The 13,638-nt window shown below is 49.3% G+C and overlaps 1 long non-coding RNA gene across 1 annotated transcript; it reads right to left on the bottom strand.

Annotated features, from left to right (window-relative positions):
• Positions 1–9,049: 9,049 nt before the first annotated feature.
• Positions 9,050–12,757, bottom strand: LOC114009904 (uncharacterized). The gene is made up of 3 exons (XR_003551296.1): positions 12,495–12,757; positions 12,030–12,399; positions 9,050–9,223 (listed from the first exon to the last, which is right to left on the bottom strand). It is a non-coding gene; the product is annotated as an uncharacterized LOC114009904 (long non-coding RNA).
• Positions 12,758–13,638: the final 881 nt, after the last annotated feature.

Below are 13,638 nucleotides of genomic sequence, written 5' to 3'. Positions count from 1 at the left end.
GGCACATGCGCTTGCCAGAGAGACAGAGAGAGACAGAGAGACAGAAAGTGAGAAATCACCCCCCAGGGGGGATGGCCACACCACAATCCTTTCTCCTCCATTCTCCTCTCGGGATCTTGGGCACACACGCACATGCACCCAGCGTAAGTTTTAAGCCACCGGGTCCAGGACTCGAACTGCGGTCGACTACATGGGAGTCCAGCGACATAGCCATTACGCTAACTGCTGATCCCATGCCATTCTTTTCTTTGGCATCAGGATATCCCCTTCCCAACTCATTTAACCTTCAAACATCGATTGGAGAATTAACGTTAGTTGATTACAGTGCTTTCATTGGGGTACACCACAGACACATGCAAATCAGCAAGTTCTCCCCTGAGTATGATGGCAGCTTAGTCCCTTTGGGCTGCTATAACAAAATACCACAGGCTAAGTGGCTTGTAAACCACTGACATTTATTTCCCACTGGTCTAGAGGCTGGGAAATCCAAGATGAGGATTCAACCACTGACTGATTCAGCGTCTGCTGAGGACATGTTTTCCAGATGGTGTCTCATGTGGTGGAAGGGGCAGCTCTCTAGGGCCTCTCCTATGAGACTCTACCCTCAGGACCTAACAGCCTGCCCCAGGCCTGGGGTCCTCTCTACACTCTGCCCTTGCTGGGCAGGCATTTAACAAGCATTGATACTCTGTCTGCCCTCTCAGGCCTGGCTGCAGGGGGTCTGACTGATTTCCCTTCTTTATCCTAACTGGGGTATGAAAAAAGGTGAAGTCTTTAGCAACCCATTGGGGATTAGGCTACAACATATGAATTTTGGGAGGACACAAACATTCAAAGCATAACAGGTAGGTGAGGGCTGGTTCCCCCTTGGATCACATTCTGGGGAATAGAGCCCACCTGTTCAAGGGTTAGTGAGTGCCTGTCGGCCACTCCCCTGAGAGCTGCATGACAGTGGCGACCAGACAGGCAGATGGGCCTTTTAGTGGTGATGGGAAACTCTCCGCCACCTGGTAGGATGGCCAGACATCCTGGAAAGGGATAGCAGGGTGACAGGGGAAAGGACCCTTCCAGCCCAACATCACAGATGCTTTCAATGACCTCATAATAGCCAATGTTTTCGGGGACAGGATTTACGATTCTGAATCAGGTTTTCAGGGAGGAAGAAGTCCTGGTGATTTTGAGTCTTAAAGGAAATGAATAAAACTGTTAGGGAGAAGGTTGAGTGAAGGAGTGGATTACAAGCTTGTGTGGGGGCCAGTAGGGTTTCACCCACTTAATTAGAGTAACAGATTGCTCATACCTGGCATATTTGCTGAGTAGAAAAGGAAGTAGCAAAAATGGAGTGAGAATAATAATAATAGTAGAGAATTAGCTGATATCAGATGTTTGCTCCTTGGTTTCTGCTTGCCCAGGTCTGACTGGTGTAGCTTATAATTAGTCTCTGCTTGCAGATGTGTGGTTCCAAAGACTTGTGGATTAAGGAGAAACTCTAGAATTTCTCAGTACCTGACAAGTTGTAACGTGAAAAGCTACACTTAGTCCATTAAAGATTTTTCACAGTGACATTTGAGTGCAGCTTGAGAAATATGCCACCTTGCCATTTATCATTTTCAGGGCACGGGTGTTGGAAAGGAGGTCGCTATGAAGAACAAAACAAAATGGATTGCATGTGTAGAGGTGAGCTGGCGAATACTGATAAATGTACTTCACTGAATGTCAGCAAATGTCACTTGAGAAGCCATTTGCAGCTACCATAACAGCCTCCCCAACCCAACAAAGAGTAGCAAAAACAGGCAAAATGAACTGGGCGTCTTGCTTCCGCATGAATAAGCAATCAGTCCTCTCAGAAGTTACACCAGAAAGTTGTTAAACTTGATAGAAGGAGCTTTTCAACCACGCTGACGCATACTAGAGATTGCTACAGAGGGCTGGAGACCTTCTGAGGACGTCAGCACTGAGGCTCAGGGCAGGACTTAATAACCCCTTCTATCCCAGGGAGATGTCTTTCGAACGTGAAGAGACCAGCTGTCTCTGAGAAATGCTTTCTAGGATGCTCTCTGGCCTAGCTTGAAGCTTTCGCAGCCCCACTCTCCATCCCTTGCTAACATCCTCCCTTGCCGTGTGTTCTAGGAGTGGTTGCAGATGTGGCCTGGGTGCCAGGGCCAGGGGATGTGGCTCACACATGCCATATCAAGAGAAGACCCCACAGAACCAGCCTGTAGTCAAGTCTGGAGTCTCTCACTCAAGAAATGAATTTTCAGCGCGTCCCCTGGTGAACTGGGAAACCTGAGTAACGGGCTCAGCTTCTGTTTCCTTCTTGGTAACCTTGGCCAAAACTTTACTATGTGCGAATTAGGACTTCTAGAAGTCAGGGCCGAGTTTTCTTCCAAATTCAGCTTGTGCTGAAATGTTCCTCCCTTCCTCCTCAGCTTGGTGAGTCTCCATAATTTGCTGCCGAGAAGTAAATGGGAAAGACGATCAGATTCTCAGAAAAGCTCTCCAGGGAAATGTGAGACTAATTAAAACAAAATTCCAGCCCTCTTCATTTTCTAATCTCTAGGGGCTCCTCCTCCTCCTCCTCAACACACACACACAAGGTCACCTAATACTTCTTTTCTCCTTTATACCAGGAGACTTACAGAGTGGCCTGCGTTCGGCTGACCTTGTGAATGCGCCATACACATGCACATGCGCGTGCACACGCGCGCACGCACATTGCCCGCACAAATTGAGGTCAGTTCAGCTTTCACTGGAGCAATGCTGTGGCATAGGGCTCCCGTACAAGAAGCCCTTTGTTGAACGTCCATCCCAGACTCTGTCCCTGAATGTGCTAATGGATAGACTTCCCTTTTCACACTGCCCCACCATATGTTTAGCCTGCGTACGTTGGAATTGAACACATTTTACAACCAGGAAAAGATGGGCTCTTGGGAAAGCAAGCTTCCCTCAGATGAACCCAGAAGGAAGGGGCATGGAGGAGGGGTAGAGGCTGGCTCCTCTTCATCCCCAGTCATTGCAGAGTCCTTCATAATTCTTGTGTTTCCTCCTTTTGAATTACGGGCTTCCCGTGGAAGGACCTTTACTTGGGTCTCGGGAACTCAAAAGACATCTGTTTATTATTGAAATTGAATTGCCCTCAACTTGTTGACTTTCATGCTTAGTTTAGGAAGAAACAGTGGCTTGTTTAAGAAAAAAAGAAAAAGAAGATGATGATGAAAGCCAGATCTCTGGATCAGAGGTGGACGGGAGGGCAGAGTGGAGGAGAGTCTGCAGGGAGAACTGGGATGTGGACTGTCCTGCTTTTCAGAAATACACGTGCATCCGTACTACAGCCTGGCACCATTTCATCAGCTAAAGCTGTTTTCTGAAAAGCAAACCTCTGCTGTGTCCCAATAGGGATTGCATGTCCCAGAGATGGAACACCCTACTAAAACATGAACACATTCTAAGCAAAAGACAATAGAGACAATGTAGACTTCTCATCTTTCCAGCATTCTTTATTTTTCTGGGTGCTGTGATTTTTAAATTTCTGTCTTACAGCTCAAACTAATAAGGAAAAAAATTGTTTGTAAGAGATTCATATCACCCCAATCCTGCAATTGCCAGAGGCCAGAGCTATGTAGAAACTTACCTTTCTATTGCTTTGGATTTTAAAAACAAAAATAAAAGCCTCGTTTCATAGGCAAGAATAGCCAATATTGCTCCATCTCTCAGATGAGAAAACGCAAAGCCTGTTCGGGTGAGCTACTTTATCAACCCATTAATTAGTGACAGTACCTGGTCCCCTGTTTCCAATTCAGAGGCCACTTTCAGTGGACTCTTCTCTGTGCATAAGAACCTAACAACCCCCCCCTTCAACCATTTTGCATTTTGAGATGTCTCCCAAAAATATTACATTGGTGTCATAAGAGAGAGTTAGATACAAAACTCCTTAGAATTGCAGTAATCCTCTTATTCTTGCAAGAACGTAAACAGGACATCAATACAGGGAATGCTTGCTTGCCCATCCAGATGTCCCCTGTGAAGCACCTTCAACCACTGCATGGTTCCAACAATGTCATTTTTCCAGCTTCATCAGCAACCTCAAACTGAGCTCCATTGGTCTTGAAGGAAGAAAGGATATAACATTAATATGGGAGAGAAACAAGCAAATTTCAGATCAACACAGCAGGCAGGCAACCCTAAGAAAAACATTCAGAGGAATTTATTATCAGGCTTCTGAATAATGTCATTCATTCATTTAAATAAGCACTTTTATTTGCCTACCTGATATATATTTTAACTGGACCGATGTTGTTTACATCATACTCACCTTTTAGAATCATACTCAACCTTTACAGCTCAGTTCAAAACCCACCTCTTCCAGGCAGCCTTCTGAGATTTCTCCCATGCTTCCTTCCTGCATGGTCCCAGCCTCATAGAACAGCACTGTTCAGTGCTATCCAGAACTGTGTAGTCCTCTCTCCAACAAGATAAGATCAGCTCCCTTATCTTATCTTTACATCACTGAGATGGTCTCCCCTAATCTGCTCTTTGAAATGGGATTTAAAGCAAGGGAAAGCTGGGTTATCTCTCATACATATTGAGATTTAAACCACTTGGGCTCAAATATACAGGAAATAGCCTTCTTCTCCTTGGCTATTGGTAGTGTCTGTACTCAGCATACAATGCACAGGAGAGATGCAAGTGAGAGAGAAGCGGGTGAGTGGCCCGTCTGGATTATTTGGGCATACCCTGTAGTAGAGGAAAAAATCAGTCTAGTTAATGTGGGGTAAGGGGACCTGGATTATCCAAATAATCATGTAGAATCAGCCTTCACTGGCAAGAGTCAACCCTCTGTGATCCACTTAGGTTTAAAAGCCATTTTCCCTAATTCTGTGTCAAATGTGCTTTAGAGACTTGGGAGTTGATACTTCATCCAGATATAATGGGATAGAAATGGAGAGAGTTCACATTTTTTTCTTTTCTAGAGTGGCCAGCATTGAGGCACCCAAGCTTCTTAATATGGTGACCTTTGCTATTTCCCAGCAGGAAATGTTGGGTGTAGGCATTGCTATGCTCTGCCTCCTCTGTCTCTTCATAGGTAGCCACAGGAGAAAGTGGGCCTGCCCCTATCAGCACCACACAGCCAATTTCACTATTGACATGAAGTCTGCAAATGTTATTGGCAACTTTAATGGAGAGATTTTCTTTTTTAAAGCAAAGTTTCAGGAATTTCCTTTGTTCCTTCTGATGCCTGTTATTTTCTTTTTTAAGACTTATTTTATTGAACTTTATTTTAATTAATTAATTTGACGAGAGAGAGAGAGAGAGAGAGAGAGAGAAAGAAAGAGAGAGAGGAGGAAAGTGAGAAAACAAGCCACCACGTCCGATACTCGAACCGTGGTCAGCCATGCGAGAGTCCAGCGCCCTTAACCACCACACCACCTGCCGGCCCCTGATACCTGTTATTTTCATATGGGCCTTTCAGAAAAGCACCTTTACCCATAATTTTCAATCTTTTTAATGCAGAGTCTCCCAAGCAGGCAGAATTCACCATGATGGAGCCAAGTGTCAAACGGAAAAAACTGCGCTTCTTGTTGCTTGATAAATGCACAGTTTAACAAGCTCATATAACTATTTTATTTCCTCAAATAAAAAACTCACCTAACATACTTAAAAATAACCCCTTTTTGTCACCTCAAATGTTCATTTCATTTCCTGTTAAATTTATTTCCCTGCCCAATGGGAAAAGGGGAGCCGCCTCAATTTCTAAAAGAAAATGATCTTTAGAGTTTCTGAAAGTAAGAATGGTTGAAAAGTTTTTCCCCCTTCTCAAATAGGCATTCAGAAAAATATATTTATATATTTATTTTCTTCTGGTCTGAAAGCAGAACTGCCACTTCTGCTGAAAGGAAAAGGTTTTTGAAATGACACAATTCTATATGTGCGTGTTAATTCGCATGTATTCACTGTAGCCGTGGGATTTCCTATTTGGGAATCCGCTTTGGGAGAAGTATCTCGGTCTTGGGAGCATTTAATGAAATTTTAATATCCAAACAAAAGTAGTATTACCACTGTTACCTACTCCTTCCCCCAGAGGAAAAACAATTAATAATTTGCATATACTCATGACAAATTAAAGACAAAGAGCCCCTCACAGGCAGCGGCTAGAACGAAACCTTCTGCAAGCTACCAGGTTCCAGCCCTCACTTTTCTGGCTTCCAAATGAATACCATTAAACTGCATAACAAAAAGTAGAGGTTCTGGGCCTTCGGACCCATTCCCACTGGGATAGTGTTTCCCCAATCAGAAACATCTCCCAATCGCATCCTGATCTTCTAGGCAAAAAAAGAACTTATAGTTCCAAGGGAAAAAAATTCGTATATACTTTGCCCTTTTTATTTTAATGGCCAAACATTGTAATGCTAGCTAAATAGAAATTCTTGTCTGCTAATAGGTTCCTTTAGTTTGTAATAAATAGGAATGCTAATGACTAAAATTTGGTATTTGGTATGCATTAGCTTTTGTGAGCTTTTCTTTACAGTCCTCATTGACATGCAATATGGCAAGCTTCCTTTGAAACATATTTATAAAATAACTACAGTATAATTAAACCAACAAAGCCATCTTTTAAGTAAGCTTAATAGCTCAGGTTTTTTTTTTCACCTCGGTAAAAATTTATTTTAAAAAGAAAAATAGTTATGCCTCAGTCCCACTGTATATTTTATTCTGTGTATCTAATATTTCCTTTGCATCTACAATCTATGCATATCTAATTCTTTTTGACAACTGTGATTATTAATAAAGTGCTCGTGAAAGATATGCTTCATAGCTTCTTCAACAAGAATAATGTTTTTTTGTTAATGGAAATTGTAACATATCTTGACAGATACAATATATAAGATGTGCTTTTTTCCCTTAATTGTTAATATTGCTTTGCTGAATACACAAGGAGCAGATCAACAGATATGGCAGGTAATAATCAGAGTGGGTACTATGTTATACAATGTAACTAAAAATATTTTAATAATATAAAAGGAATAGATAAATAAAAGCAATTATATTTAATTTTGCTTTCGGCATGCCAACAGTTTTTGGCTGTTGCCGCCGTTGCCTCCGTGTTTGAAAGAGGAGGAAGCCCGGAGCGCAGAGTGATCGTGCAGGGGCGGCTCTGCCTTCTTGCGGCCGAAGAGTCCAACAAGAAGCCGCCCTTTCTCTGCTCGCCGCTGCTTCAGCGTCCCAGGCGCTTAGGGCCCGGCTGAACGCCAATTCTGGAAACGCAGTGGCTCAGACTCACCGCTTTCCGCGGTTTTGCAAACTGTTTTCCTGCGCGGCGCTCGCGGCTCCGGGCTCCGGAAACTCCGTCCTCTCCGCCCAGGGGCTGCCTCGCCCCTAACCCACCACCCGCGCGCCGAATAAACACAGTTGACATCACAGTTATAATCTTTATTTAAAACTGTTTCCAAGGTTACAAATTACCGTGCCTCGTAAGCAACAGGTTCCTCCGAAGCGGTATCATTACAGATTAACTGTAATGTGTAGGATTAGAATAAAAGCGTAAGGGATTAGGTAAAGGGGGCGACGCTCGAGAAATAACGCCCGAGCGCATCTCGCCTGCGAGGCGGCTAGGCGAGACTGCGAAGATGCGGGCTGTTAGGGCGCAGCCGAGCTGGACCCGGTTTCTCGGCTCCCTGCCCCATCCAGGGAGCCGTCTGGGGCCGCCCCGCCCCGGAAGGGCCTAAGCGCCAGCGGTTTGGGGCAAGGTCTCCTGGGCGCCAGAGATGAGGCCCCGGGCCCCGGGGCTGGGGAAGGCGGAGGGCTGCCAGGCTGCGGAGGCAGAAGGCGCCGGCAGGCCTGAGACCCGCCTGGGAGCGGCGGGCAGCGCGGCGCGGGAGACCGGGGTCCACCGCGGTGCAAAGCGCCGGGAACGCAGAGCGGGGGACCGCACTCCCACTTGGGTCACCGGGTTGATCTTCGTGCCTGACACCGCATTCTAGGCCCTAGGCCCGGTCCTGATGCGGTCCCTCATGGCGTCCTCCAAGTCCTCGCACCGTCATCCCTGTCCTTGCGCAGTTGGGGCTGGGGACCAGGGGCCGCCGGGGGGGGGGCCCGGGGCCCCGCCGACAGCGGGTGGCAGCGGCGCAGGCCGCCTGCACCCTTCCTAGTCCCGGACTCGTGCCCTCGCCGCCCGCCGAGGCCATACACCCTACTGGGCCGCCCTTCTCGTTCGGCCATCCCCTGTCCCAGTCGCTCCTGGAAGGCTCCAGAGCGCCTTGTCCCCTCACAACGCTTCCCGCGGGGCCAGACTTGGCCGCGCTGGCCCCTGCTGGACTCGGGCCTGGCCTGGGCCGCCGCCTGCGGCCGCTGAGCAACCCCAAGGGCAGTGTGCAGGGCAGTGTGCGTGCCGGGGTGGAGGGCGCGGGCTGGAAAAACAAACAGGGCCCTGGCGGAGGCTTGGGGTGGGGGCCCGGGGGGGGCTGGAAGGAAGTGCTCCGTGTGGCAGGAGCGCCAAACAAAGCCCTCTCGGGAGCCCGGTCACCCCGCGGTGACCCTGGGCCCGCCCCGCTGAGCCCCCCGGGGCGCCCGGGCCTGCCTTGGGAGCAGGCCGCACCGCTCGGAGGGCGCACGCCAGGCTTGCAGGGGGCTCCGGACCGCCGCCCGGGCTCTCCTCGGTCCCCCAGGCCGAGCCCGCAGCAAGAAGGTTCGAGGGCCAGCGTGGCCAGCGATTAAGCCTCACCCCGCCAGGGAGCCAACAGAGCGAGGCCTAGGGAAGACTCCACGCTGGTGTCCTCCACCAGGAGACCCGGCGACTATGGAGTGCGCGGGAGCCACAGCCCTGCCCGCAGCCTGGGAGGGGCCGAGCGGGCTCCCAAATGGACGCAAGTGGGCAACCAACTTCTCTGCCACTCCTGCTCGGAGAGAAGGGCCCTGGCTGAGGAGGAGGCGGGAGGGGACTGTTGCAAACAGCTGTTCCTCATACATATTTCATTACACAATCAGATAATGCGTCCCACCACCTTCTCAATTATTCACAGATAAACATTTTCAAGACGTTTTGACATCTGTCTTAGTGCCTGCTATTAATTTAGTAATCACTGTAGTTAAAAATGTATGGGGGTTTTGCCGTAGGAGCGCCTCCTCTCCGGCGCGCGGGCCCAGTGTAGGGCTGCGGCTGGGAGCCAGGGGCCTCCGGGAGTGAAGACACCTTCGGAGGTGAGATGGCCTCTCTAGCGCGTTGACACTGTTGATGAAAGGGATTAAAAGGGTATCTGGTTATTTTAATTTATCCGTGAAGATGATGACTGTCCCCTCCCCCGCTGACATATCCCCCTCACTTTCCGATCCCAGCCCTGGACTAGAAACAACAGTCAACCCTTTGCCTGGGGTAGCAGAAATGGTTAGCTTCATCTAGGAGACGGGTTTTCTGCTGAGTTAGATGCAAGCAACCCCAATTGGCTTATTTGGGTCCAAAAGAGGCACAGAGAGAACGCTGAGAATTTCTCTCTCTCTCTCTCTCTCTCACACACACACACACACACACACACATACACAAATACGAAGAGCCCCACTCAAAAATACTGTGAGCCCTGTGGCCTGGCAGAGGGGACAAGGGCATTTGGAAAAGGGAGAAAAATAAATTCACTCCAGTGACTGTACATGGAGCATTTGGGGCGATGAGGAAATGAGTTGCTTTTCTGCTTGAGTGACAAATGTTGCAGCAGGCAAAGCTATGTATACGCCAACAGTTTTTAAAATCAGATTTCAAAGACTCTTGCAGAAATGGAAAGTAACAGCAAACGTTTCCAACTCGAAAATGCTGTTATGACCAGAAAGGCTTTAGATAAACTACCCAAAGAGGAAGAAGAGACACAAAGGTAAATGAGTTTGCTTCTTTGTGTTCTGAATCTCAGTTACAAGGGAATGAAAGTTACACTTGGTGTTTCGGAGTGATGCCTTCCTATTTATCTCTTTCTGTCAAAATCTCTTTCCGAGGTGAATTTGTAAGTGGGCTCTCGTTTGAGAATAAGGAAAACGAATCTGGGGAAGGAAAAAATGGCCTTGGAAGACCCTGTCCTTCCAATGAAGATTAAGTGACTCTAAAGTGATTTTCACTCTTTATTGTTCAAAACATCCAAGAACAAAATATTGCTAAAATTGCCATGAATTCAGAGTAACTCAAAAAAGAAAGGGACACAGTACAGTGTTTGCCCCCCCAAACCGAAGAAATTCTTCCCTGCTCACACCCCCAGGCCCCCTCTGTTTCTAGGGCAACTACATCTGCTGAAACTTGTCCTCCTGCAGTGTTTTCCGGGTGGCTCATTTCTTCTTCACAAAATGGACCCTCCTCTGCCCCTTGGAGGGTGGTCATCCAACTTGCTGGCCCAGAAAGTCTTTTTTTTTCTTCCTTTTTTGTCTAAATGAATCTTCCTGGACTTACCCTCTACTTTCAGATGAGACAGAGAGGCTCAGAAAATGTGCTCAAAGAGAGAAAGTTGGGAAGTGAGGTGAAGTGGAAGGGAGGGCACCGATGCTCCCAGCGTGCCTGCTCTTCTACACAAAACCTCGTGGTAGCCACTCTCCGGGAACGTTCAGCCGCACTGGACAGGCAAATGGAGCTGACACTGAAGTAAGCCTGTACGCTGGCTCAGGTCTTGGTGGTGAGTCATGCTAGGAATCCCTTTCTGCAACCCCCTCAGCTGGGTGGGGGCCATGAGCTCTGCCTGGGTTGGGGAGCAGCAGGTGAGAACTGCCCAAAGTTACAAAGAAAAGTGGTTTAACAAGCTAAATCATTCCGTTTGCTCTAGAGTGCTCTTTTGCAAACTTACTTGATGTACAGGAGATTGAAATGCAAGTAGGCACTGGAGGGCAGGCATGAAACTGAGCTAAGGGTTCTATTTAACCACTAAATTTAGAAGATGAGTGAAAGGGGCAAAATAAGGGTCTCCCTGCTTTTTGGACCCTTTTGAGCTGGAAGTTCCCCTTATGAATTAGGGATCCCTGGCCAGTGAGTGAGAATGTTTATGCTACAACCAAATCCTCCTTCGGAAAGCAATCTCAGGCTAAAAATAATAAACAAGCAAGCAAATAAAAATAATCCCTGTCAAAATGAATCCTTCCTGGGTTGCTCTTATCTCAGTGTCCCTAGCAGAGTAGAGAGGAAGGCGAAAACATTGGCTTAGGGGTGTCAAGGAGTTGCTTCTTTCTAGTTACCAGGACTTGACCTAAAACCTTTCACCCAGTCGGCTCAACAAAGTTTGTCTCTGCAGCCAACGTCTGTCTAGCAGGAAGCCCCTGGCCTTGCCGCCTGCATCCTTCTTTGGCCTGCTCTCCCTGTGTGCAGCTTCCTTTACATCGGCCTGTGTGGCTGAGGTCAGTCCCTTGCTGGCACTGTGGCTTTTGTCTGCATCTGAGCAACTGGGTGTGTCTAAGCCCAGCTGTTCGCGTTTCTTTCACTGTCCCAGGTGTATTTGGGCACAGAGGACTCCTTGAACTTGCGCTCAGCCTTGCGGGAGCCCCTAGGTTTGTGCGATACAAGGAGAGGTGTGCAAGTGCACACAGAGGGCTTTGGGTGAGGTGGGAAACTGTTAAGTATTCCAGGAGCCAAGGCCCTTTAGGCCTCCTTTAAACTTTCATCTGCCTAGTTTCTGAACCGGTCAGGAAATGGGGGGAGACCTTCTTGAAGGATTCTGAACCCCATATCCATCAAGAAGAGTGAGACCAGACCCTAATCTCTCCTGGTGGATGGTGAATAGGGAGGGACTGAGGTTGCAGATCACCTGCTGGTTGGAGACAAAATTCCCTACCCGTCCAGGCCACCTGGGAGACAATAACCCCTACCCCATCCGGGCTACCAAGTGGTCAAATGCCCCTTGGAGCTCTGAGAGGGCCGAGGACCCAAGAGTGGAAGTCCTGGGTCCTCACAGTGAGTAATATGTGCGCTTTGAGGGCAAAATTATCCTTGGCTTCCCGGAACCGCTGTATTTGTAACTGGGAACTGGCCTGGGCCCGCCCCCTTGGCCCCTCCTCCAGACCTCCTCCCTCCTCACCACGAGGCGGTGGCTCGGTGGCTCTTCGGGCTGCCAGGGCTCCAGTCTTGGCCACCCACAAGCACCTTCAGGCCGCAGCATCCTTCGAGGTCCTGGACTGGTCTAGGGGCCTGGATTGTGGAGGAAAGGACCTAAAAAGAGTGCACAGGACTCTCCTTGGGCAGTCCTGCAGCGTGTTCCTCCACCGGAATCCACCTTGCCAGGCGCGCACCTCGTCTCAAAGGCCGGCGGGCGTGAGGATAAGACGCGTGTGCACGTGCTCACGTGTGTCTAGAAGCGGTCCCTTGTGCCTTCCTGGAATCTTGTAGATGTGTTTTTCTCGTGAGTGTGAGAGAAAAAGATGCGGACTTGCGGCTAACTTCAGGTCAGTCTGTTCATAAAGGATGAATGTCAGTCCGACTGGGTTGGCGAGCCTCTCCTGCGCATCCACAGTGAAGGTCTCTTCCCCTCCCCCTTCCAGCCTACCTGGTGGGTCAAAAGGCCAAGGCCGGGTCCTTGAGGCCTAGAAGGCTGAAGTCCTAGATGTGTTCTCCCTTGCTCTTACCATAAGACCCAAACTAGCCTGATACCCACTCAGGGTCAGGCTGGAAAACTGATGTGGAGAGGCAGGTGGGGGGAGCTACCCCCACATCCAATGCAGAATAAAGTCCCCACCTCAGAGCATCCGACCTGCCACCCTGGCATCTCACTGCAGACTCAGTCTGGGATCCGTACTGGTGGTGGCAGGGAGGGAGGGATGGTTAGAGTTGGGTTGGTACTGGATGGAGGAAAAGATAAGAAGAGGAAGAAATGAGCCTGGCTGGAGTTGTGGAGATGGTTGAGGATGGAGTGGAGATGGAGTTGGGGCTGCTTCGGAGAGTGCCAGCTTGTCACCCAGCTATGGGGAGGTGCATTTCGTATTGCCATTGCCCCCCGGGGGGGGGATGAAGCTAATGATGTAGTAATTTAGGAGAGAGTGAGGGGCCGGGCAAATGGAGGGAGGGGAGAGGACGGGGGAGCTTGCGCCCCAGGAGCGAAGCAAACAGCTGTGGAGGCGCTGCCCAGGGCTCAAGCTTCCGAACAGGTTAGCTAGACTGGGATCCACCCGGTAATTCACAGGAGGGGGGGAGACAGAGGGAGAGGGGGAGAGAGCCTCACTAGAGGACAGAGGGAGGGAGGGCGAGAGAGATAGGAGCGAGAGAGCGAGCGCACCGCGGTTTAAAAGGAGAGACTTACACTTCCTAATGAATATTTATCCGCCGCTGCTTCCTGCTCCCGGTTTCCCTTACCTTTCTGCAGGTAAGTTCCTCCCTGTGCCCCAAACCTGGAAGCCCTCCCAGCTCCCGCAGTCTGGGAGCCGGTGCAGGGCTGGGAGGGCTCTGGTCTGGTGGCTGGGAGAGGGGAGCCGCAGTGCTCTGCGCTGGGCGTTGGTTGCCGGGGTGTGCGACCCTGCACGGCCAAGAACCGCATGCGTGGGCTACCTGAGTGGAATGGGTGTGAGTACGCGTGGAAGAGTGAGTGTATGCGCGTGAGAAAAGCTGTGCGCTGCGGGCGCAGGCGCCTGTTTGTGGCGTGCTATGGGGACAATTTCTGACTTTTCACTCACTCGGACACCCTGGATTTCGCGCCT

Source organism: Tupaia chinensis, unplaced genomic scaffold (genome assembly GCF_000334495.1).
Source record: "Tupaia chinensis unplaced genomic scaffold, TupChi_1.0 Scaffold000661_1, whole genome shotgun sequence".
Lineage (NCBI taxonomy): Eukaryota > Metazoa > Chordata > Mammalia > Scandentia > Tupaiidae > Tupaia > Tupaia belangeri.
This window is presented reverse-complemented; position numbering and strand designations above follow the sequence as displayed.